Source organism: Perognathus longimembris, chromosome 2 (assembly GCF_023159225.1).
Source record: "Perognathus longimembris pacificus isolate PPM17 chromosome 2, ASM2315922v1, whole genome shotgun sequence".
Classification (NCBI taxonomy): Eukaryota; Metazoa; Chordata; class Mammalia; order Rodentia; family Heteromyidae; genus Perognathus; species Perognathus longimembris.
Window position 1 is genome coordinate 48,983,726 of NC_063162.1, and position 25,052 is coordinate 49,008,777.

Below are 25,052 nucleotides of genomic sequence, written 5' to 3' on the forward strand. Positions count from 1 at the left end.
CTGGCTTAGTGGTAGAGTGCTTGTCTAGCATGCATGAAGCCCTGGTTTCGATTCCTTAGAACCACATAAACAGAAAAAGCTAGAAGTGGTGCTGTGGCTCAATTGGTAGAGTGCTAGCCTTGAGCACAGACAGGCCTCAGGGACAGAGCCCAGGCCCTGACCAGCAAAAACAATTTTATTTTTATTTTATTCTTTTTGCCAGCCCTGGGGCTTGGACTCAGGGCCTGAGCACTGTCCCTGGCTTCTTTTCTTTGCTCAAGGCTAGCACTCTGCCACTTGAGCCACAGCGCCACTTCTGGCCATTTTCTGTATATGTGGTGCTGGGGAATTGAACCCAGGGCCTCATGTATACGAGGCAAGCACTCTTGCCACTAGGCCATATCCCCAGCACCCAGCAAAACAATTTTTAAAAATTGTGTAGTATACTTGTAGTTTGCAACATAAAATGTTTTTATTTTAAAAATTTTGAGTATACTTCTTAAGGTTCTTTTTTTAACATTTGTTAAAGAGAAGAGCTGCATGTGGAATTCTGGGGTATTTTCTTTGACATTTTTATGCCCTAAAGTAGTGTTTAAAAGATTACTACCTGACAAGAACTGTCAGGATCTTTGTTAAAAGAAAATGATAGGTTTTTGGAATTTTAAATTTTATTTCAGCCTTTTGAGCATTTTAGAATTATTCAAAGAGGGAAGTTTTAGAAAATTTTTATACAGTTTTATCTTTTAATACTTAAGATTCTACTCTATTTATAGCTATGTTGGTGAATTTTATAATTGTCTTTGAAAGTTACCTTAATGTGTTTGAAATGCTCTAGCATTAAATACATTTTAACATTTAACTTAGATTCTTAATATAATCGTCACTTGTACTCATCTGTATAGAGAATAATTTTTTCCTATAGAGTACTTCTTGAGATTAATAATTGCCTTCACAAAAAAGGAATGTTCTTGAAATTTAAACTATTCATACATTTACAGAACTAAAATTTTGACTAAAAAACATCTATAGAAAAAAACAAAAAGACAAACAAAAAAAGAAAACATCTATAGAAGACCAATTAACCAATTGATAATGGGATTATGCAAAGAGAAAAGTATAAAACCCACAGTTTTCTACTGAATTCATCATATCCATAATTGTTCTGTTTTCTCTATTTAAAATCATCCCTTAGAGACTTTGGCATGTAGAATTATAAAAGACAGAAACTTGAGGTTGGAGGAAAAAAAAAATTCTTTTTTTTTTTTTTTGCATGTTAGGCTTCCCCAACGAATAACGACCATATCTGTGAAGCATCAATGACTGAGTATGTGTAGAATCTGAATCACCAGATTTTTGGAACTGATAATGTTCTAAATGAAAACATCGTTACTTCACATAAAGCAATATCAAGATAATTAGCACTACCTTTGTATTGGTAGCTCAGATTGGTTTACATAAAATTATTGTGCTTTTTCAGGAAGTGGGCCATTAAGGTGGTTTTTGCTTACTTGTTAGTTACCATGTGCTGTGATAAATACCCAAGAAAACCAACTTAATGGGACAGATATTTATTTTGGCTCATGGCTTCAGAGGTTTTAGTGCACAGTTGGTTGGCCACATAGTGTAACCCTGTGACAAGACAGACTGTCATGGTACAGGGCCGACATGGAGGAAGGCTGCTCATTTCTTGGTAGCCCAAGAGTAGAAAAAGAGATTGGGGTAGGGTGAGGCCATGTAATTATGAAGTCAGAGTCCTGTGATCTAATCATTTCCCCAAAGCTCTACTTCTGAACATTACATTGAAGACCAAGCCTTCAACACTTGTGATTTTGGGGGAGGCACATTTCATATACAAACTGTAATAATAGTCGGCATTATTTTTTAAAGAGTGGATATCATAGCTCTTTAAAAATAACATAAAACATAATTATACCTCTAATAAATGGCTTATTTTTTAATTAAATGATTTCAAAAAAATAGAAATTAGGGGCTGGGAATATGGCCTAGTGGCAAGAGTGCTTGCCTCTTATACATGAAGCCCTGGGTTCGATTCCCCAGCACCACACATATAGAAAATGGCCAGAAGTGGCGCTGTGGCTCAAGTGGCAGAGTGCTAGCCTTGAGCAAAAAGAAGCCAGGGACAGTGCTCAGGCCCTGAGTCCAAGCCCAGGACTGTGGTTGTACCTACACTATCTCTGTAATCTTATCTGAGTATATTGGAAACCGTGTATACTGGTATTGGAAGTAGGAAATTGAAAGGGAATACCAAATTTGAGAGACACAGGGTAAAAAAAAGACAAACAACTACAAAAGCAATACTTTCAAAACTGTTTGGTGTAAGTGAACTGAACACCTCCGTGGGGGGGGGGGAAGGGAAAGGGGGAGGAGGGAGGGGGGTATGAGGGACAAGGTAACAAACTGTACAAGAAATGTATCCAGTGCCTAACGTATGAAACTGTAACCTTTCTGTACATCAGTTTGATAATAAAAATTTGAAAAAAAAATAAAATAATGGAATAAAGAGAAGAGAATTGTGAAAAAAATAGAAATTAACTTCCATTTATGACTAGAGACTTAATCAATATTGAGTTCCCTTTGAAAAGATCTGCAGTGATAAAAGAATCTTTATTATTATTATTATTATTTGAAAATGCTAAAAACAGAGGGGTTACAGTTATATAAGTCAGGCAAAGAGTACATTTTCTTTTGTATGATGTCATCCCTTCCCTTGCTGTCTCTTGGGTTTTCACCTCCCATACCACCCACAAGCTTATAGTTCATTTTCAACATAGTGTCCAGTGAGTGCCATTGCTGCATTTGTTTATTACCTTTTGTCCCTGACAATCCTAGAGAAGGCTGCTTTTCCAGGATTAAATAGTAAATGTGTTAGATTTCTTAGCAACTTCTTCAGCTAACATTATCAGCTGTCTGTTTTTGATATCCCAAACTCACAAGTGAGGTTATTTTATGCTAACATATATTCTAGGCATGGTTCTTAACTAGTTAAAGCCTATTTTTCTAAAGAATTAATGTAGACACAGTTATTATTGAATAAACTAAAAGCGAAGGAGCTATGCCAGGCACTGGTGGCTGTAATCCTAGTTACTTAGAGGTTTGAGATCTGAGTATCACTGTTGGAAGCCAGCTCAAAGAAGTCTATGAAGATTCTTAATTCCAATTAACCACCAAAGTGCTGAACATAGACACATAGCTCAAGTGGCAGAGCACTAGCCTTGAACAAAAAAGTTAAATGAGAGAGTATGAAGACTTGAGTTCAAGCCTTAGTACTGGTATGTGTGTGTGCACTCACACACAAATGTTAGCCAAATTCAAAGAAAAAAATTACAATTTATTTATTTTTGCTGTTGTTTCAAAATAGACTCTCACTAGGTAGCTGAGGCTGGCCTAGAATGGTGTGTTCCTTCTGTAGCCTCCTTTGTGCTGGGATTGTAGGTGTGTGCCACCATATCATGAAGGGACACAATAGTAAAAGCACTAATCTAAGCCAAAAATGATACTTTTGGCAGAGCTTCTTACAGAGTAAAAGGCAGTTCAAAAGGTACTCAGGAGTGCCTAGGCAAGAGAGTCTTAAGTTCCAGGTCAGCTTGGGCTGCAAAGACCTTTTCTAAAAAAAAAATGTTTTCATAAATATGATTGTATTTTAAAAACTCACCATACTTTTATGTAATTATAGATTAAAAACCTTTTCATCAAATAATCTCACCAAATCCTCATTAAACCTTTTAGGATAAAATGGAATCCTTACTGTTTTACAAACGAGGACAATAAATTCAGAAGACTTCCCAAATTAAGGTTTTAAATTTTGTCCACTATAACTGCATTTCTTAGAATTTGTTCCTCTACATATTCTAAAATTTAGTCACAAGAGAAGTTTGTATAAGATTGGGAGAAATAAAATGGAATAGTAGCCAATTCACTCCAAAGGAAGTCAATGGGTAGCTGTAGTGGTGAACATAGAACTTTGGGCAGAATTCTAGCTTGTTTTTACACATTCTCACTGTCCTTCTTCCTGACTTCCTGGCCCACACTCATCACCAGTTACTTACCTGAAAACTCTTAGTTCAGGTAGCTGCAAATTGCCCACCAGCTCCCTTTGCAGTCTGTTTCAGCTGATGGAGTGCTGTGTGTTTCTTGAAAGGTCTGACTTTTTTGCCTATATCAAGGCTGCTTTTTCTTTGATCTTTTCTGGAACTTTATAACTTCTCTAGTTTTTTCTACATTTAAATAAGGTTTAATTCCTATAATAAATTACTTCTTAATAGAAAAGTATTGAGTCATGATATGACATGGTTATAGCCTCTGGTACAGTTTATATATAAACTCTTAATTTATGGCTAAATCATCTCTAGAGAGAACTTAGTAAAGTCTCAAAACTTCCACGTTACTCCAAGTAGAAGGTACTTGTGTCAGTACCAGCAGTATAAGGTTAATTTAGTATGAGAATTTTGTTATTTGTAACCTCCCTCATTCCTTGAATGAAAGAACTGACCAGCCTCTCCCCACACCTCATTTTTTCCCTGAGGGACCGAATATTTTAGTCATCTCTAGCATTGTTTGCAACAATACAAGCATTTAGAGGGTGATGATGCAGTTTTTCTTTCTACACACAAAAAAGACAAAAAATATGCAATCATTAATTACAAATGTTCCAAGTCCAGCTTTAATGTTACTCAAAATTTACAAGTGCTGTAAATCTCCCAGTGATGCCTCTTTGAGAAGAGTATGTACTTGTTTTATCCTCATTCCTTATCTTCTCATTTGGAATTCTACTTTTGTAACTGAAACCAAGATATGTGGGCTAGTTCCATTTTTCAAAAGATCAAGTGATTATTTTCATCCTAATCACATCTTCCTAAGAAATTTTAAAACAAAATGAAGCAAAGTCCCTAGTAGTTATCAAAACAATAAATGGATTTCTATGATATAACTTCTTGGAACTGGAATGAAACTGAATGTGACATACTAATAGTACTTTTAGTTGACTAATCATTATGAGAGAAGATTAGAGGATAAAATGAGCTAATTAAAGATTAAAAATTTACTATTTCCAACAGATAAGGTTTTTCCTGAAATTTGGTCTATTATGACTTGATTCTTTGTGATGCTAGCTCCCTCTGTAGAATTTCATTAAGATTGCAATTTGAGCTTCTGTAATTTAGCAAAGCCATTAAAAATTTCACCTAGATTATACAATTTCCTTATACATTTTTATTCTTTATGCCAATCATTTTCAGGTTTTTAAAGTATAATTATATTTATAAAAATACCATTATAGCTGGGTACTGGTGGCTCACGCTGTAATCCTAGCTACTCAGGAGGCTGAGATCTGAGGATCTCAGTTTGAAGCCAGACCGGGCAGAAAAGTCTGTGGGACTCTTATCTCCAATACACTACTTGGAAAAAGCTGAAAGTGGCTCAAGTGGTAGAGCCCTAGCCTTGGGCAGAAAGAGGCTCAGGGATAGTTCCCAGGCCCTGACTTAAAGCCCTGAGACTGGCCAGAAACAACCAAAAACTTTATGTATGATTTTAATAGCATATGCACAATGATAGATTTCTCAAGTACCCTTCTACTTTAATACTGTTTTATTTGAGAAACCCAGAGAGAAATATGATTTATAGCTCTGTAATTCTCTTTTGGCTTAGACAATAGGAACCAGGAAAAAAGCCCAATGGACGATCTAGTGAAGGAAAGTTTTGGAGTTCAGCTGGATGCGATCTTGAAGGGTTTTTTTTGGTACATTTTAGTTGTTTTTTCTTTTTTTTATTTCCAAAAATGGAATCCCTAATGGAAAATATTTATGAGAGGTTTTATTTTGTTTTACAGAGAAGAGGTAAACAATTTTTTTCTGTGTCACAAAGAGCAAAGAAAAATATATTAATAGGCTCCCTAAAGGTGACAAGGAAGTACAGACAAAATTGCTTGTATATTTAATTTTCAAGAACTTAAACTCTTGTAAGAAAAGGTTTTACTATCAAACTCTGCTTCCAATTTTCTTGCGTGACAGTCTAAGTACTATGATAAATGCCTAGGATTGCAGCATAAGGTACATATCTGTCTGTATGTGTCTCTCTACCATAATAGAATTAGAACTCAGAACTTTGTATTTGCTACATAGCCACTCTACTACTTGAGCCTCTAGAGCTCCTTTTGGTGTGGTTATTTTTGATAGACATCATCTTATTTTTTGTCCAGATAATATAGGAGGACTGCAGTTCTCTTTATGCTTTCTACTATAGTTGAAATGATGGCAGCCAAGCTCCCCCCACCCCCCATTCCTGGGGCTTGAACTTAGGGTCTGGGCACTATCCCTGAGCTTCTTTTGCTAAAGGCTAGCATACTCCCACTTAAGCCACAGCGCCACCTCTGGCCTTTTCTGTTTATGTGGTACTGAGGAATTGAACCCAGGGCTTCATGCATGCTAGGCAAGCACTCTACCACTAGGCCACCTTCCCAGCTCCATGCTTAGCTTTTTATAGATAAGGGTCTTGTGGTACTTTTTGGCCCCAGCTTCCCTTGAGCCAAGAGCCTACTAATCTGTCTCCTGTTTACTGTCTCACTCTACTGTTTGAGAAGGGGGTCTCATTAACCTGCCTAAGGTGTCCTTAGACCTCTCTTTGTCAGATCTTTGCTTGCTCTGTAGCTAGGATTACAGGTGTGAGACACTGGAATCTGACTTTACTTTAAAAATTGCATTGTTGGGGATTGAACAACCATACCCTGTAAAAGACAGCCTATTTCAGCATCATGACCTCTTTTACAGAACTTCAAAGTTGATTTGTATTTTATATAAACTCTTCAAGTTCACAAAATATCAGCTATTAGGGTAGGATGATAACCATAATTTAGACTATAGAATCCAATGCAGACATTTTAGGGATTTTTAATTGAATTCCCTTATTTGATAATAAACTGACTTGGATGCAAATTATTAAAATGCTCTGGGGTATACTACTGGGCCCAGTGGCACTACATGGGCTAGAAGAATCTAGGTCTCCTCTTTGGTAGACTATTGCTATTTTTTGCCATTGTGTACATGATCTAAATATACCTTATTTATCTTGTAAGTGACTTCCTTCCTCCTTTCCTCCCTCCCTTGTCCCCCCCCCCCCCACCTCTCTCCATCCCTCTCTCCCTTCCTTCCATTTGTCAGTCATGGGGCTTGAACTCAGGTCCTGGGTGCTGTCCTTGAGCTTTCTTGCTCATAGCTAACACTCTGCCACTTTGAGCCACAATGCCACTTTTGGTTTTCTGGTGGTTAATTGTAGATAAGAGTCTCATGGACTTTCCTGCCAGGACTGTCTTTGAATCACAATCTTCAGGGCTCAGCCTCCTGAGTAGTTAGGATTACAGGCATGAGCCATCAGAACACAGCCTTGTTACTGAAAGGTTTATCTCCTGAGAACATAGAAGAGACCATCCCAAAATGACTTTAAAATATTCTTACTCAGAAGTTTTTGTTTCAGTGTGAATTATTTTGACTGCCAAAAAATATAGAGTATAGGAAACATTTCTCACCACCAATCTTAAGAAATAAACCATTAGAAATGCAATTAAAGCCTCATTCCTGTTCTGCACTAACCACAAGAAAAAAGTACCTAAGATAAATACATATGTATAAATCTTTAAATGCTGTGGAATATTGTTTGTGCAATTTTGACTTAGATGTTACTGTATGCAAAACTTTTGTTTTTTCAACATACTTTTCACACTAATGAATATTAACATATGTCGTCTCTTTGATCTGGTGGGACTGGGGTTTGAACTTAGTGCCTCAAGCTTATTCAGCTGGTGATTTGAGCTATGCTTCAGCTTAGGTTTTATCTGGTAATTTTGGAGTTGGTTTTAAGGACTTTGGCTTCAAACCTTGACCCTCCACATCTTAGCCTCTTGAGAGTCTGTGTGAACCACTGGCTCTTAATCTCTCTGTTTCTCTATCTCAATGTGGAAGAATCTTGTCTCAAGAAATTCCTAGATTTTTGGTGTAATTCAACAAATCAATCACCTTGCTTTTTGCTTGTATCTTCCCTTCCTCTTCCTGAGGTTTTGTTGTTTTCTGATGTACTCTGTCAGCGTTCATCTTTTTTTTTGTTGTTGTTGCTTTAATACCTTAAGCCTATTGTCATTTTTCACAAAACTTACTTTCTTGAGTTTGTTGCCTCTTTAGTACAAGAAGCAGAAGTAAAAGTTGCTTTAAATACTTTGTGTTAAGTTCAGAATTTTTTTTGAAGTATAAAAATAGACATTTATTATACAAATTGAGATGTTTAATTCTTCACATTAGGAAAAAACAGTAATTAAAACAAAATTGTAGAGTCTAGAAAGTGCTTAGTGAGAAAACACAACAGGTACATTATAAGTTCCATGAGGAAATGGCCTTGTGTTTTTATGTTTTCTTTCCATTGAATATTCAGCATATGGTTACACAGTATGTACTTAAGACAATGGTTGTTGGAAAATACATTTCAGTTGTATTATAGATGATGTACAGTGTGTCTAGGAAATATGCTGTTTGCTTACCTTTTGTATTTGATCCTGCTCTCTTTTCATCTTTGAAAGCCTGCCATGATATTTATCAAATACCATATCAGTGCTTTATTTCTGATTTTATTTTTAGTTTGCTTATATTCCTTTTCATTGGTATAACATTTCTATTTACTTTTAAAATCATGGCCTATTATGTTTTGACCATTATCTAATGCAGTTACTCCATAGAAAGCTATTATTCTTAATAAACCTTGAGATCAGTTTTGATAATTTCAGTTACTTAGATATCCCAATTATTAAAAAAAAATCAATCCCCAAACAAACACAAGTAGCAAATAATACTATCTTTTGTGCAGAGGATTTTGTTCACATCCCATTCTCATTAAATTCTATGGATGTATTTTATAAAAATGTATTTTTGTATTAAAGATTAAGTTCTTCCCTACCTGACTCACCTCCCCCCCACCAGTCCTGGGGCTTTTTTTGTTTGTTTTTTGTTTTGGCCAGTCCTGGGGCTTGGTCTCAGGGTCTGAGCACTGTCCCTGGCTTCTTTTTGCTCAAGGCTAGCATTCTGCCACTTGAGCCACAGCGCCACTTCTGGCCAGTTTCTGTATATGTGGTGCTGGCCCTGGGCTTCATGTATACGAGGTGAGCACTCTTGCCACTAGGCCATATCCCTAGCCCAGTCCTGGGGCTTGAGCTCAGGGACTGGGCACTGTCCCTGGCTTCGTTTTGCTCAAGGCTAGCATTCTACCACTCGAGGCACAGTGCCACTTCTGGCTTTTTCTGTTTATGTGGTGCTGAGGAGTCAAACCTAGTGCTTCATGAATGCTAGGCAAGCACTCTACCACTAAGCCACATTCCCAGCCCCTAAGTTCTGAAAAGATCTTTTTAATGGCATTGCAATATTGAGTTACCTTCTCACTAATTAAAATACAAAACAATCTGCCATCTTAGTTTGGTTTTTAAGTGCGTTTTTGTTTGCTTATTCAGGCTGCTTTTCATTATTTGTAGTACTTCGTAAATGATTTTTTCATTACATGTTTAATACTTTATAAACTATTTCCTACAGTATGAGCTTTTCTCTAATAACCATTAATAAGGTAAATGTATACGAGGCAAGCACTCTTGCCACTAGGCCATATCCCCAGCCCCAATAAGGTAAATGTAAAAAATTGTTTTAAAGCTGTTTCCCACCAGATGGTGCTATTTTACTTGTTGTCTTTGTGACGCTGTAGGATAAATTTATGAAGAACCTTTTCAAAATGTTTGAAATATCCCCTAGAGCTGTTTGAGTATAATATGTTAGTTGTATATGAGCCTAGTGGAAGGAAGTATTCAAATAGCAAAAACTTGTATTTGTTACTATATGTTATGTGAATAATAGCAAAGAGGAATTGCCAGAGTTAATAAGACAAAAAGCCTCATTGTTTTTCTTCTTCTTTTTTTTTCCTCTTTTTTGCGATATTGGGATTTGAACTCAAGGCTTTGTACTTGCTAGGCAAGTACTCTATGACTTGAGCCATGTCCCAGCCCCCAAAGTCTCATTATTTAAGCCACCTTGTCTATGCTACTTTATTATGGCATCTGAAACAAACTATAGGTGCCCTACCCCCTTTTTTCTTTTAGTCTGACTTTAAACTCTCAAACCTCCTGCCTCAGCCTCCTGAATGCTGCGATTTTAGGTTTCAGTCAACCTATCTGGCTCAGAGAATCATCTTTTTTTTTTTTTGCCAGTTCTGGGGCTTGGAATCAGGGCTTGAGCACTGTCCCTGGCTTCTTTTTGCTCAAGGCTAGCACTCTGCCACTTGAGCCACAGTGCCACTTCTGGCTGTTTTCTGTATATGTGGTGCTGGGGAATTGAACCCAGGCCTTCATGTATGTGAGGCAAGCACTGTTGCGACTAGGCCATATTCCCAGCCCCTCAGAGAATCTTCTTAACCTAGAAACAATAAGTAACTTTTTAAAAGGTTGACACATGTAAATTCTATTGATTACCATAAGTATTATGTGTGAAAATGAAATTGTTAAATTAAGAATACGTTACCAAAACTTATGTATCAAGTTTTTTTTTATTTTCAAGTAATTACAGTTTTACCCGACTTACATAGCTATTTCCAAATTAAGGGAAACATCTTGATTGTGTGTTCTTGATTATTTTCCAAAAAAGGATAAAATTAGGTTTGATGTCTCTGCTTTCACAAAGAAAGAAACTGACTTTTGTAGTTAATTTATATATTGTGAGTAAAGCAACCATGTGGTACAGTATTTACTGAGATGGTTGCAATCTAAGACTATCTGACGGTTGCAATCACTAGCTAATAAAATATACTTTGCAGTGACATATGAAAGAATTAGTCAGACCTTAAGAATGGTTCTAGAATTCTCGAATGGTGGTTGGTGCACTTGGGAGAATAAGGCAGGATTGAGAGTTTGAGGCCAGCCTAAGCTATATAATAGTACCCTGTCTCAGAACATAAAACAAATAAAAGGAATGTGCAGACAAAAAGACTATTTCTAAGGATTTTAGCATAGCACTTTTTTTGGGGGGGGGGGGGGCTTGAGGCTTGAACTCTTGGCTTAGGCTGTGACCCTGAAATGATTAGTTTTATATTTAGCACAGATTCTAAACTAGTGATACAAAATTATAATAATTAGAATTCTTTATGTATTTAGGTTAAGAACAATATTGAGCATTTCCTATCAAGTTTAGATAGATTGCTAAGCAAGTTACATTCATGGTTTTACTTAATTCTTATATATGAATGATTTAAATAATATTACTAAGTGGAGTTTTTAGAGGAGAGAGGCTATATTGACCAAGATTGTACAAGTAAGTGTTGGATATTGAAACTCAGGTCAGTGTTACTTCAAAACCCAGGCATTTAACCACTATAGTATTTGCCTGTCATGTGAAACAGAAGAGCTGTAATGGATCTAAATACTTCATCTAACCTTGCCCTATAATCAAATATCTGCCATAGCCAAAATCTGTAATTAATGTCAAGTTTAGCTATCTAATTTACTTAGAAAAAAGCTTACCCACCAGCCATTCATTACTATAATTGTCCTTGTTGCAGATCCTTTATTTTGTGAATTTACCCTGCTATCATGTGACTTGATAAATCCTTTTTAATTTAGGCCAATCATGAGTATACCCTTTTCTTGTTAATCATTAGACAAAGGCATATGACTCATCTGAGCAATAACTCATATATAACCAATGAGACACAAGAGGTGGTGTGTGGGGTTTTTTTTTTTGCCAGTCCTGGGGCTTGAACTCAGGGCCTGAGCACTGTCCCTGGCTTCTTTTTGCTCAAGGCTAGCATTCTACCATTTGAGGCACAGCGTCACTTCTGGCTTTTTCTGCATATGTGGTGCTGAGACTGAAACCCAGGGAGGGCTTCACTTTACCAGGCAAGCACTTTACCAGTAGGCCACATTCCCAGGCCCAGGTGGTTTCATGAAGGGCTCCTGTGAAGGATTTCTTAGCTCACATTTCTAGGTATTTGTAATTTGATGGGTGCTTTGAATTATGGGAGCTGTCTTGTGAACTAATATGGAATTGTTCAGGATTAAACCAAAACACTGGATGAAAGAGTGAAAATGAAAAGATGGTAAGAACTTGGATGATACGGTAGGCTGCTTAATTACCAAATCCTAAAGGTATTCTGGCTCAAGACTAAGTCTTACATAAAATTAGAGCAAATTGGGCTAGAAATGTGGTAGCATTTTTGCCTACCATATAGGAGGCCTGGAAAAGAAGACTTTCATCATTTTTTTCATTTATTAAGTATTATCATTGTTACCTAGGTCTGATAATAATAGTACCTAAAGAAAATTTGAGGTCAAAATCATTTAGGACTACTAACTCAAATATTTAATAAAGAATTAGCAAAGACTGAAATAATATACCATAACTGTGGGGTAATTATACAGAGAATTCAAGTATGGACTAGTGTTTAGATGTCTTGTAATATAATTCACCATATTGTTAGACCCAAGTAAAAAAATCATATAAAGATTTAGATGCTTAGCTTCTGAAAATACTGTGGTGTTTTTTTTTTTTGGGGGGGGGGCGGGTGGTGCCATTGCTGGGGTTTGACCTCATGTCCTGGGCTCTAGTCCCTCAGCTTCTTTTCTCGAGGCTAGTGCTCTACCACTTGAGTCACAATGCCACTCCTAGCTTTTTGGTAGTTAATTGGAGATAAGAGTCTCAAGGGCTTTCTTGCCTGTGCTGGCTTTGAGCAGTGAGCAGATCTCAGCCTTCTGAGTAGTTTAGAATTATAGATATGAGCTATCTGTACCCAGCTGAAAATACTCTTGACAAAAATTCTTAACACCTATTCCTAAAAATGCAAATTCTTGAGAATAGAAATGATTGGATACTTTTTTGACAATGATAATACATCTACCTGAGTTCTACTGCCAAACTATCTTCTCCACTAGTATTGAACATTATGCAGGAGGTTAAACGCAGTGCAATTTGATGAAAGCAAAGGGCGTAAGAACTTGAAAAGAAGTGAAACTTCAGATGACTTGAATGTCTCTGAATACTTCAGAGTCAAAAATAAAAATAGCTTAGTTCAATAATTCAGAAAGTAGCAGGAAATAAACTTTAAACAGATAAAAGCCTTATTTACAAAGTGAGAAAAAAATAGATAAAATACTTAGGTATAAACCTTACCTGTAAACCAGCACTTAAAGAAAAGATTTGAACAAACTTGTAGATGTGGTTACTTCTCATCTTTGGTTAAAGTATTTTAGGAAGTTTGCTATTTAATGAAGTCTACTTTCATGACAGTAATAGATTTTGTTACATTTTATCCAGAGATTTTCTTCCCCTCTCCCAGCACCCCTCCTCCTCTCTTATCAGTTCTGGGCACTGTACCTAGGCCAGGCTCTTGCACATACATGCTCAGCACAAAAAACCATTACTGAACTACATTCCCAGCCTGAAATTTTGTAGAATCTTTATGTTCAAGGTGTACTGTTAAAAACCTAGTAAAGTCAACCAATTATTTGTGTGAGTAGTGTCCTAATTTTTAAGAACAATTCTGCTCTTGTTTGTTGTTAATAGGAAAAATTTCAGCATTCTTTTTCTTTTTTTTTTTTTGGCCAGTCCTGGGGCTTGGACTCAGGGCCTGAGCACTGTCCCTGGCTTCTTTTTGCTCAAGGCTAGCACTCTGCCGCTTGAGCCACAGCGCCACTTCTGGCCATTTTCTGTATATGTGGTGCTGGGGAATCGAACCCAGGGCCTCATGTATATGAGGCAGGCACTCTTGCCACTAGGCCATATCCCCAGCCCTCAGCATTATTTTTCACATTTACAGCTTAATATGAAATATCTTAAACAAAAGCAAACTGACATGCAAATAGATTTTATTTTTAGAATAAAAATTTTTATTCTAAAACAGAATTTCTATTCTCTAACTTACCCTGAAAAATGTTTTGAAACCAAAACATTGTTGGCAATCTAAAAGGCAATGGATAATAATTATTCCAACATTTTCATAGATGCAGTGAATTTGTTAGTATAGACTTGAATATTAAACTCTCATTAGGGAACGTGAAAATCAAACATCAAAAAATTGGTGAGCAAGCCAAATGTGTGGATGCACATCTATAGTCCCAGCTACTAGGAAATTTGAGGCAAGGGAATGGCTTGAGTCCAAGTATTTGAAGCCTATCTCATAAGAAATAAGACCCTATCTCATAAGAAGTAAATAGGGATACAAAATAATGTTTTTATTAGATACATGTGTTAATAACAACACCTCTACCATACTTATTTAATGCTGTGCCAAGAACCCGCATACTTCCTGGCATTTAGGAAATCTGAGATGAATAGATAAAAGTCTAGAAGTACATGGAAAAATTTTAACTCTGTAATTTTAAGTTTTTTTAAAAATTTGAATTGTCACCAATCACTTACCAATTGATTCTATTGTTTAGAAATTAAAAGATTCATTTAGGGCTGGGCATATGGCCTAGTGGCAAGAGTGCCTGCTTCATATACATGAGGCCCTGGGTTCGATTCCCCAGCACCACATATACAGAAAATGGCCAGAAGTGGCGCTGTGGCTCAAGTGGCAGAGTGCTAGCCTTGAGCAAAAAGAAGCCAGGGACAGTGCTCAGGCCCTGAGTCCAAGCCCCAGGACTGGCCAAAAAAAAAAAAAAAAAAAAAAAAAAGATTCATTTAACTGAATTACTTTTTGTAGTTATGTTTCTGAGCCAATCAGCATAATAATTCATCATACATACTTCTTTAAATATCATTTATTTGGCATTGTGGAAACTAGTTATTTTTCCAGACTTCTATTTTTTAGTCACTAAATGTCACACGGTAGGGATCTAAAAGTATGCAATACCATTTGTTGTCAGTGCACAACTACAGTGGGGATGTGGAATCAATGTAGAAGGTGTACTAAACTGTTGTGGTATTCAGAGTCAGGAGCTTAAGCTTAGGTAAAGGGGGAAAAAGATTTCATCAAATGGATATGGCAGAAGAAGAATTTTGTCAGGGATAGAATTTTAAAAGTCAGGAAAGCCTGAGTACAGCATATTTCTAGTTTTTCTCTCCCTGGAGCATTTTGTAAATGGTATTGATTATTCAGAGAAGACAGAAAGGCAGCCAGGAGCCATTACATGGAAGGCCATGCTGAGAAGATTAAAGGATTTAAAAAAGGTGATGTGTTCAAATCTATAGTTTTGAATGGGTACTTAATGTTATCCTGATTACATGTTTAGAATATTTTGTAAGAACTGACTGTTGTAGTAGTTATTTAATACAAAAAGGAATTTGGAATACTATTTGTATTGTAAAACCTTTGCAAATATTATCCTATGTTTATATTTTACTTTAGATGGATAGATGCCTTGTTGAAAAGTGTTCTTTTGAGATTTTAAAGATATGAAATTTTCCAAAGGCTTAACTTTTTTACATGATTATGTTCAGTTATGTGTAGAAGTAAAAAGCCTTTTTGATTGTTCAGAGCACTCTTTCTATCTGCCTTGTTGGTTGGTAGAATTTGAGATGGTGATTGATTCATCATTTTGAGTCCTAGGTATAAAGAAGACGTAGAGAAGAGCTCTCAGGTGACCCATGATTAACAGCTAAGGTTAAAGGAAAAGTCTTTATTATTATTAAGCTGTTGAGATTTTGAAGTTATTTGATAAATGTTACCTGACCCTGCCTAACCTATTTTAACACGTCAAGACAGTTGAAAATGAAGTCACTTTAGAAGTAACCTTTATAGGAATACTAAAATTATGTAAAACTTTTTACCTGTTTTGTAGGAAGTTTAAATCACTACAATTTAGGCACATAATAATGGCATAAACATTTTCATATTACATGTAAACTATGAAATGATTTATTCCAAGAAAGCCATTTTGAAAGATATAAAACTGTATAAAAGTTAAAGACAGGGCTGGGGATATGGCCTAGTGGCAAGAGTGCCTGCCTCGGATACACGAGGCCCTAGGTTCGATTCCCCAGCACCACATATACAGAAAAACGGCCAAAAGCGGTGCTGTGGCTCAAGTGGCTGAGTGCTAGCCTTGAGCGGGAAGAAGCCAGGGACAGTGCTCAGGCCCTGAGTCCAAGGCCCAGGACTGGCCAAAAAAAAAAAAAAAGTTAAAGACAATAGCAATTGTATAGGTCATATAAGGATGGGCACATATTCTAAGTTCCAAAATAGCTTGTTATGTACATTTTAAAATAGGAATGCAATAGTAGTATTTATTTGAAAAGTGTTACTTACTAAAGAAATTTGCTAATTACTAAATTACTAATTTGCTAATTACTAAAGCAGTTTGTAATTTATTGACATCAATTCAGCATATTGTTTTTAAAATTTAATAAGAACCTTAATCTTTCTATAAGACTTTGATATTGTAGTTTATTATATTGTAAATAATAAATAAAAGTTATGTAAATATACAAGCCAGTATATACTTAGGATTATTATCATTTACTGGTAGTAAATTAGATTTCAACACTAAATGATTCCTGTTTGTCTAGGCAATAAAGTTAAACTATAAAAAATGCAGTGTAACTTGTATTGTAAATAAACTATTAGCAATGAGCATCACCATGAGAGCTGGTAATATATGAATTATTCACTGCAACTTATATCTCTGTGTCATTAGCATGTAAGATAATGAACCTAATTACCATGGTTTTAAACTCAGAGGAGTTTGTAATTTCTGTGTGGAACTTTCTGGGCTGTAGTTACCATTTGGGCTTCTTACTACTTCGTGTTCTGTTTCTGATATGCTCTTTCTACTCACTTTTTGTTGTTGTTGTTGTTATTATACTTTTTTAAAGGGGTTATAAGAAATATTTGAATTTTCTCATTATTTTTAGAGTTGTGTAGATAAATGAGATATTAATGTATGTATTCCTTCACTCAGACCAGTTAGCATCACCTAGAGTGCCATAAATATTATAATTACTTTAAAAATCTAGACTAAAAGGTTAATGATCAGTTTTCTCCTCTAAAAGGATTAGACTAAAATAATTTACTTATGAAGAACTTGGCATTTAGTGTAGCCCTTCTTAATCTTTAATATTATGTTTCTGATCTTAATATGTGGTTTTGATGAACTTCTTGTTTCTATTTTCTCTCTTATAGTATAAATTATCTGTAATAAAGCCATTCTAATTAAAGTTGATAAATCTACAACTGCTTCAATTATACACTAATCAATTATACATTAATTTAATTCTACTTAGGATACAGTACATAATTAATTGGTTTCAGAGTTAATACAGCAGATTTAGAAGTAATCAAAATTTGAGCATACTATTAGCTGGGGAAAAAATGAAGCATCATAATATCTAGCAATTCATGTATTAATTAACTTGTAAACTCCGAGATTCATCACTAAGATCTGAAGGAGTCTAGCAACCATTTATGTTTATTGTTGAGTGTCTTGAGTGAAAGTAATTGTTATAAAAATCTTTTGGTTTCATTAATATAGTATGGCTTTAAAATTCTATCTTTCCCTCATACTTTTATCATTAATTTCTCATATTGCTAAATGGTTTTCTATTAGATGGTTATCATATGTGTTAGAGAAATAAGATGACTAGATATAATTAACAGACATTTGAGGTGATTTGTCTCAGAATTCTTAAGAATGAGTTACAAATCAATGGAATACCTTTTCTTAATTGTATGCTCTTTGAATTAAATGATTCTGCTTGAATTTTATTACTCACTCTTTCTGTACACATTCATATTATTAGGAGCATTCTGTTTACCCAATTTTATTTCTAATAATTTAGGGGACTTCCTCTCAATTGTATTGTACTTCTTTATAAAAATTTTCTAGATTTTGAATTCTTAGCTTTTAGAAAAAAAAAACAGTTTTGGTTATAAATTTCTAGGATGCCCTCTTGGTCTTTGATCCATTATATCTTAGGACAACCCTTTATGAGTTCAAAGGTAATATATGCAGATGGTTAGAAACCGATATAGCAGATGGTCTTTTAATGAAAAACAAGAGAGTTCCTGCCTCACACTTCTCTATCTCTAGTATCCCAAAGGCAATCACTTTTAATTAAGTCTGTTTTGAGTACTTATTATACTTGTCTCAACCTATAGTAGGATTATGTATTGTTTCTTGATATTATTTATTCTTTCTCCTCCTACATGTTCAATGGTTAGATGAGTCTATCTCATACCACGATAGAACCTTTTCTTCACCATTCCCACGTTAAATCCACTACTTTAATTCTTAAATTGATTACTATGTGATTTTTAAGTAATACAAGAAACATGTTTTGTGGTTTGTGTTCTCTCAAACTTAAGTGCTTTTACTGAAATTTTGGATCTTTGGACCAACACCGTCCCAACATTGCCCTTTTGACCTGCTGCCTCCCCAGAGATTGATACTAAGATTTTATTCTGCTCTATGAGCATCCTTTTTTAGATTCTAAATATAAGTGAGATCATGCAATATTTGTCTTCATATGCTTGGATTATTTCATTTAATAATACCCTGAAGATTGATTTATATTATTTTAAGTGACAGCATTTTTTTTAGGTCAAATAGAATTCTATTCTGTATACTTATTACATTTTCTTGATCTGGTTTTCCACTGATGAACACTTAGGTTGATTACATGTCTTGGCTATTGTGAGTAATGCTACAAAGAACATGAGAGTGTCAATATCTTACCTATGTAACTTCATTGCTTGCTCCCATGGAACTCACAATCCTAGAATTAGTAAGAGTTTAACGGATAAAAATTTGTTTGTACTTCTGGATAATAGAAAAATTGCCTTATCCAATAATTTTTTGGATTTAGATATAGGCTTTGTTCAAAAGGAATATTTCAATTATTTTTATTTTATGTAACATTTATCAGCTTTTGATTTTGAAAAGTACAGAGTAGAATGTTTTATTTGGCCAAAAAAATGTGATTTTACACATTCTTCAGTTGTTGTAATACAAACATTTAATAAAGAATTTGGTAATTTACATTAAATGTTCTTTAAAATGTACACTACAGTGAACCTCATGACTAAATGCCTGGTTTAGGAATTCATGGTTTCCAAATCCTTTCCGCCTTTTTCCTCTTACTGAAATAATTTGATTTCTACAAATACTGGACAGAGAAATAAGACATCAAAATGGCATAAGCAAAAGATAATCTTGCCCTTTTTTGTTTTTTACTTTTAGTGGAAGAAAACCTTTGTAGTGGCAGGTAATACTTTATTGTGAAAATACAATTGGGTATTTTAGGCTTTCACAAATATTTCATTTTCACAAATGTTTCATTTTGTTTAGTGATGGATGTGAGTAAGATGTGAGGTGGGATGACATTAAAGAATACACAGGAATTTCAAACTTGCCAGAGCCTGTGATCTGCTGTTTACAGCAGGGATGGCTGCTAAGGAGCAGATGTTATAGGTACTACCAGCACATTTGGCTTTTAGCTTTTTACTTAAAAAACTTAAAGCACATGGAGAAAATTAGAAATCCTAAAACACTCATATGCTCATTTACCTTAATACTTCTGTATTTGTTGAAGATGTAATTTCCCATCCAAAAAAGAAAGAGAAAATAAAATATTACAGATTCTGTTGCAATCTTTATTTATTACTGTACAGTCCATTCTCCTTTTATCTAATAGATCATTATTATTCTAATAGGTACTTCTACCTGTAATGCTTTTCTTAATGCTTAAAGTACATATGTATTGTTGATATATTTATTAACAACATTAGGCATTTATTTATGGGTTATAAAACATATTATTGTGTATTTCTTATGGATTATTATATTTTGCAACAATACTGTGTTAATTCATATAATTTATATATATGTAACTTATTTTTCTCATAGTATTATGTGAATATGTCATCATTTATTCTTTGAGCTTTTACAGTTTTTCTGTATTAAGGACATTGCTGTTGGCCACTCGTGGCTTTTTTCTCTCCAGTCCTATCTACTTAGAAGGCTGTACCTACTTAGGAGGCAGAAGAGTCTGTGAGTTTCCATTTCCAATTAACCAGCAAAATTCTGGATTGGAGGTAGATTTAAGTCATAGACTGCCAGCTATGAGAAAGAAAACCAAACAAGAACTCCAGGCCTGGAGTTCAAGCCTTGGTACCAGCACCACACAAAAGAGAACATTGCTGCATTTAAGATTTTTATATTTGTAGGCTTATATATAAAGAAGGTTCTCTAAATTTGTACTAATATGTAGCCACTAGTCACAGGTCTTTAAGTTTCAGTTAATTAAGATTAAATGATTATATTATTTACTCAATTTCACTAGTAGTATTTCAGATAGACACATATAACTAGTGGTTAATTTATTGGGATTGTATGTGCAAAAAAGTTCCATTATTGCAGAAAGTTATACAGAATAGTGCTTGACTAGTGCTTTTACTTTTTTGTATAATTGCTGACCATGGAGTATGCTCATCTTACGCTTTACTAGATATTGCTAAAAGTTCTCTTTCTTGTCTTTGTTAAGAATTGGTATCAATGGCAAACTTTGATTTCTGTTATGGTAGGCATGATATATATCTCAGCATGGTTTACTATGTACCTTAAAATATCTTTTTTTTTTTTTGTTTTGCTTTTGTTGCCAGTCCTGGGGCATGGACTCAGGGCCTGAGCACTGTCCCTGGCTTCTTTTTGCTCAAGGCTAGCACTTTACCTCTTGAGCCACAGCTCCACTTCCGGCTTTTTTCTATATATGTGGTACACTGAGGAATGGAATGCAGGGCTTCATGTATATGAGGCGAGGACTTTACCACAGGGCATATTCCCAGCCCAAAATATCTTTTTTTAAAAAGACGATTTATTTATTTATTATTTTTTTGCCAGTCCTGGGGCTTGGACTCAAGGCCTGAGCACCATCTTTTTGCTCAAGGCTACCACTCTGCCACTTGAGCCACAGCGCCACTTCTGGCAGTTTTCTGTATATGTGGTGCTGGGGAATTGAACCCAGGGCTTCATGTATACAAGACCAGCACTCTTTCCACTAGGCCATATCCCCAGCCCTTAAAATATCTTTTGAGGATAAACATGCTTTCTTATTGTTGGATTGGCAGTGTTCCTAGTTGGTTGTGGTCTATTAGTGTGCTTTGCTTATTTTTTAATTCTGTGGAAATATTTTAAATTATCTGCTTGTAGTATTTCTTTGGATTTTTTGAAACTAATATTTATTTTTGTATGTGTTCACAGTCAGTGCTTGTTTTTACCTTTGTGGAATTGTACTTAACATAGTCTTTAAAATTTATTACAGTCAAATTTATTAGTCCTTTTCTGGGATTAAAGGTGTGTACTACCACACCTAAAAATCACCTGGATGGGGGTGAAAGTTTACTTTAATGGCATTCATTTACCATGAATTTTATAAATTATATTTTTGGTTTGGTTATAATGAAAAAGTTAAAGTTTTTGTTTTTTAAAGAAGGCAACATAGCCATGTGATTAGTTAAATAGCCTTGGAATGACACTGCCTATTTGTTGATCTGTGATACAGAACTTGTGAATAGGGAAAGTTACAGTATTGGTTTTACAGAGTGTTTTTGTACTTGGTAAAGGACCATACCTGGCCAGAGATCTAAGCATTAAAAGCAGTTGTCCCTGAATTAACTGGACAGTTGCTCCCTCTCTCAAGAGGGAGACTTGGATGGTGTACATGTATAAGTAATTTAGAAATAAACGGCACTGTAAGAATTATTCAAGGCAGAACAACAATGGGAGAAGAGATCAGCCTATGTCACTTTGCATAAGGAAGTGGGATAGTCAGTGACCAGTACAGGACACTAGGTGGTGCTGTCAGCCTAGAATGTTTCTAGGATGCCAAATAGCTTCAGGGCACAAAAGATAGGCAGTCCTCAATCAAAGGATTGGACAGGAACTGCATGTATATTAAAGTGTGAATTATTTTTTGTTGAGAATATTTCTAAGTAATACTGTTGTTTTTAATGCTTTCTCGTCCAGTGATCATTTTGAAAATTTCCATTTACATTTGTGTTTTAAAGCAACTTTTCCAGCAAATATTGTAAAAGTAATGACCCATTTCTTTCTGATTTTAAATTAAAGATTATATGGAAAATATATTTCCATTTAGAACTCATAAAAATATAACTAAAATTAACATACTGAAATGATTCAGTCAGAAGTAACTTGATGTTGGATGATCTTTAGTGGCTTTATCTTAGGTATGCTAAAATGTTTTAATTCATTTTTGTTTCCAGATTGGGAATGATTAAATGGATTGTTTTGATTTGGGAGATTGTTTATGCCATTAGATTTTTATTGATAGATATATTGTGTGTGTTTATAGATACTTGAACTCAAAGTGATTTAAGTAGTTGGAAGTTTATTTAGTTGCATAAGTAAAAAGACCATGGCATGGCTAATTGCAGGGTGAAGCTTGCTCTAGTACTTTAATCCTCTTAAACTTATTATTGTTCCATTTGTAAATAGAGTGGCTGTCATCAGTTAATAGGTATATATCTAGTATTATAACATATTAGGTCTCTCTGGCTTGGCTAGGGCTCCAATTCCACAATTGTAGATAGTTAGTACTTATAGAAACTATGGATCAAGAATACAGGAGAATGGCTCAAGTGGTGGAAATGTCTACCAAATATAAAGCTCTGAATTCAACTCTTATTACTGAAAAAAATAGTATTGGAGTGGTTGATTCCCTAAGGCACATTTGGATATTGTTCTGAGAATGAACAGTGGTTGGGAAATAGTAGTCATTTCATTAGGAAAGTCATCTTAAGACTTATCACATCTTCAAATTTATTGCATTGGCCTTTTTTTCTTGTAATATGCCTGCTACTAATGAATTGTGTCACTTCTTAGAGATCATTAAATCATTAGCAAAATTTGGGATATGGCACCTGGTGATACAGTCAATGAACTAGATAGCCTGGTACCTAGCTTTATTACATATTCTAGACGTGATTGTTCATTTATAAGAATGATTATTAGCTAGATGCTTTGGGGTTTATCAGACCTTGCCATTTATCTAATTATCTATCTCTTAATTACACTTCTTACTATGTACCTATGAATCTATGTATCTTACTATGTATCTATACTCTGAATATTAAAAAGGTAAACTTATAATGGTTGATTGAAAAAAGGCTATCAGTTTAATTCACTAGTTACTGCTCTCACTGATTCTGCTACTTGTCTAAAGTGGTAGCTACCATCTTATTTAATGTGTAAATTTAACTTTTCCAAGATTGTTGTAACTAATTTAAATTGAGAAATAAAAACTATCATTAAAGACTAGTAATAAATAATGTGAATATGATAAATGGTTTTATTGTTTGGGGAAATAATATAAACTGCTTTAAGTGAAGAATATTGTGAAGTTGGTGATAAAGAAGAAAGATGAGTATGTTTTAAACTTGGTTTTTAATTAAAGTGCCTCATTTCTGTGTGCAGCATTCAGAAATGTATTTGAAAATTAACTATGTTGCTTATTTATCATAAAAATTTCCAGTGACTATGAGACTTTTTTTTTTAACTTTTTTAACTTAGGTTAACTAGTATGCAGCCTTAAGAAAAGAGCCAGGATAATGGCTTTCAAATTGCTTGGATATTGTAGATTTAGTAATCTATGTTTTAAATAACTAACAGTATAATGAAATATGTCATATCAATGGGATAGAATTAGTCATTTTCTTTAAGTTGATATAGTAGTTTATCAGTATTTATAATGAACTTACACATACTTATTAGATAGTCAGATCTGAGCACCTTTCAGAATTGAGACATATCATTGTAAATATAAAGAAGTTCTTTTTTTAAATTAATTGTTCCCAAGTAATATTTTGTAGACATAAAGCCACATGAGAACAAGAGATGGTAAAAACAGATACATTTTGTCATTTATTGTTAGTTATTGTGTTTATGATTATGTACGGTGTTTCTAGTTATAATTTATTTTTAAAACTGTTGTACAGGTAGGAAAGCAGTAAGAATTTGAAATACTAATAAGAAGACAAGCATCAGTCTGATAGTAACTAAAAAATGTTTTTAAAGAATTAAGAGGTGAAAGTTTGATTTTTATGTTATAGAAATTATTTTGAATGACAAAGCTATTAAACATGTTAAAAGTAGTGTGCCTGTCCTTCTATGACCTGTTATGTAGTAGATTATGTCTACCGATACTTGTCCTATCAGAAATTAAAAGAGATAGTTAAAAACATTTAATATGTTTAAAGATACTTGTAATGACCCTACTATGAATTAATACACTTTTGTGAAAATAACAGTTTCCCAAACAAATAACAAGTTATGATATTGTTTGGCACATTTGCAAATCTCTTTGCTGTCTGACTTTAATGGAGGACATCTGGATTTTTATATTCTTCATTCAAATTGTTACAATTTTTGTTTGGTTTTGTTTCAGTTGAAGTATATGAATGAAATATGGCCTCAAAAAAGTATATAAGATATAGCTTGTATTGCTAGCAAAAGCACACATAGTATATCTAATGAGAACAAATGAGCTAAATCTATTAAAACAACCATAATAATACTTTATATCTATTACCTTAAAAATACTTAAAAACCAGCCCAGCACCTGTGGCTCATGCATGTAATCCTAGCTACTCAGGAAGCTGAGATCTTGAGGGTGTGTTTCAAAGCCAGCCTGGGCAGGAAAGTCCATGTGATTCTTATCTCCAGTTAACCATCAGAAAATCGAAGTGAACCTGTGGCTCACATACTAGAGCGCTAGCCTTGAGCTGAAGAGCTCAGGGACAGCACCCAGGCCCAGAGGTTGAGCCCCATGACCGCCTCTCCCCACCACCCAAAAAAAAAAAAAAAAAAGAGTTTAAAAACCTTTCTGAAGAACTAATGAGAATAACCATTCCCATTAGCTAGTAGAGTGATCTATCACATATTATTAGCCTCTGAAAAATTTTAGACTTGTTAAAGAATAAAATTGTTAAAGGCAAATCATTTTAATTTTGATTCCCTGAAAGGATTCTGGGGGGAGCCAACCTTGTGTCTCCAGTACTTGAGTATGTTTGCCTGTATAGTTGAACATAATCAGTAA

The 25,052-nt window shown here is 34.7% G+C and overlaps 1 protein-coding gene across 2 annotated transcripts in view; it reads left to right on the forward strand.

Moving 5' to 3' along the window:
- Positions 1-25,052, forward strand: part of Adk (adenosine kinase) — a 420,812-nt gene that overhangs the window by 60,173 nt on the left and 335,587 nt on the right. The window lies entirely within an intron of this gene.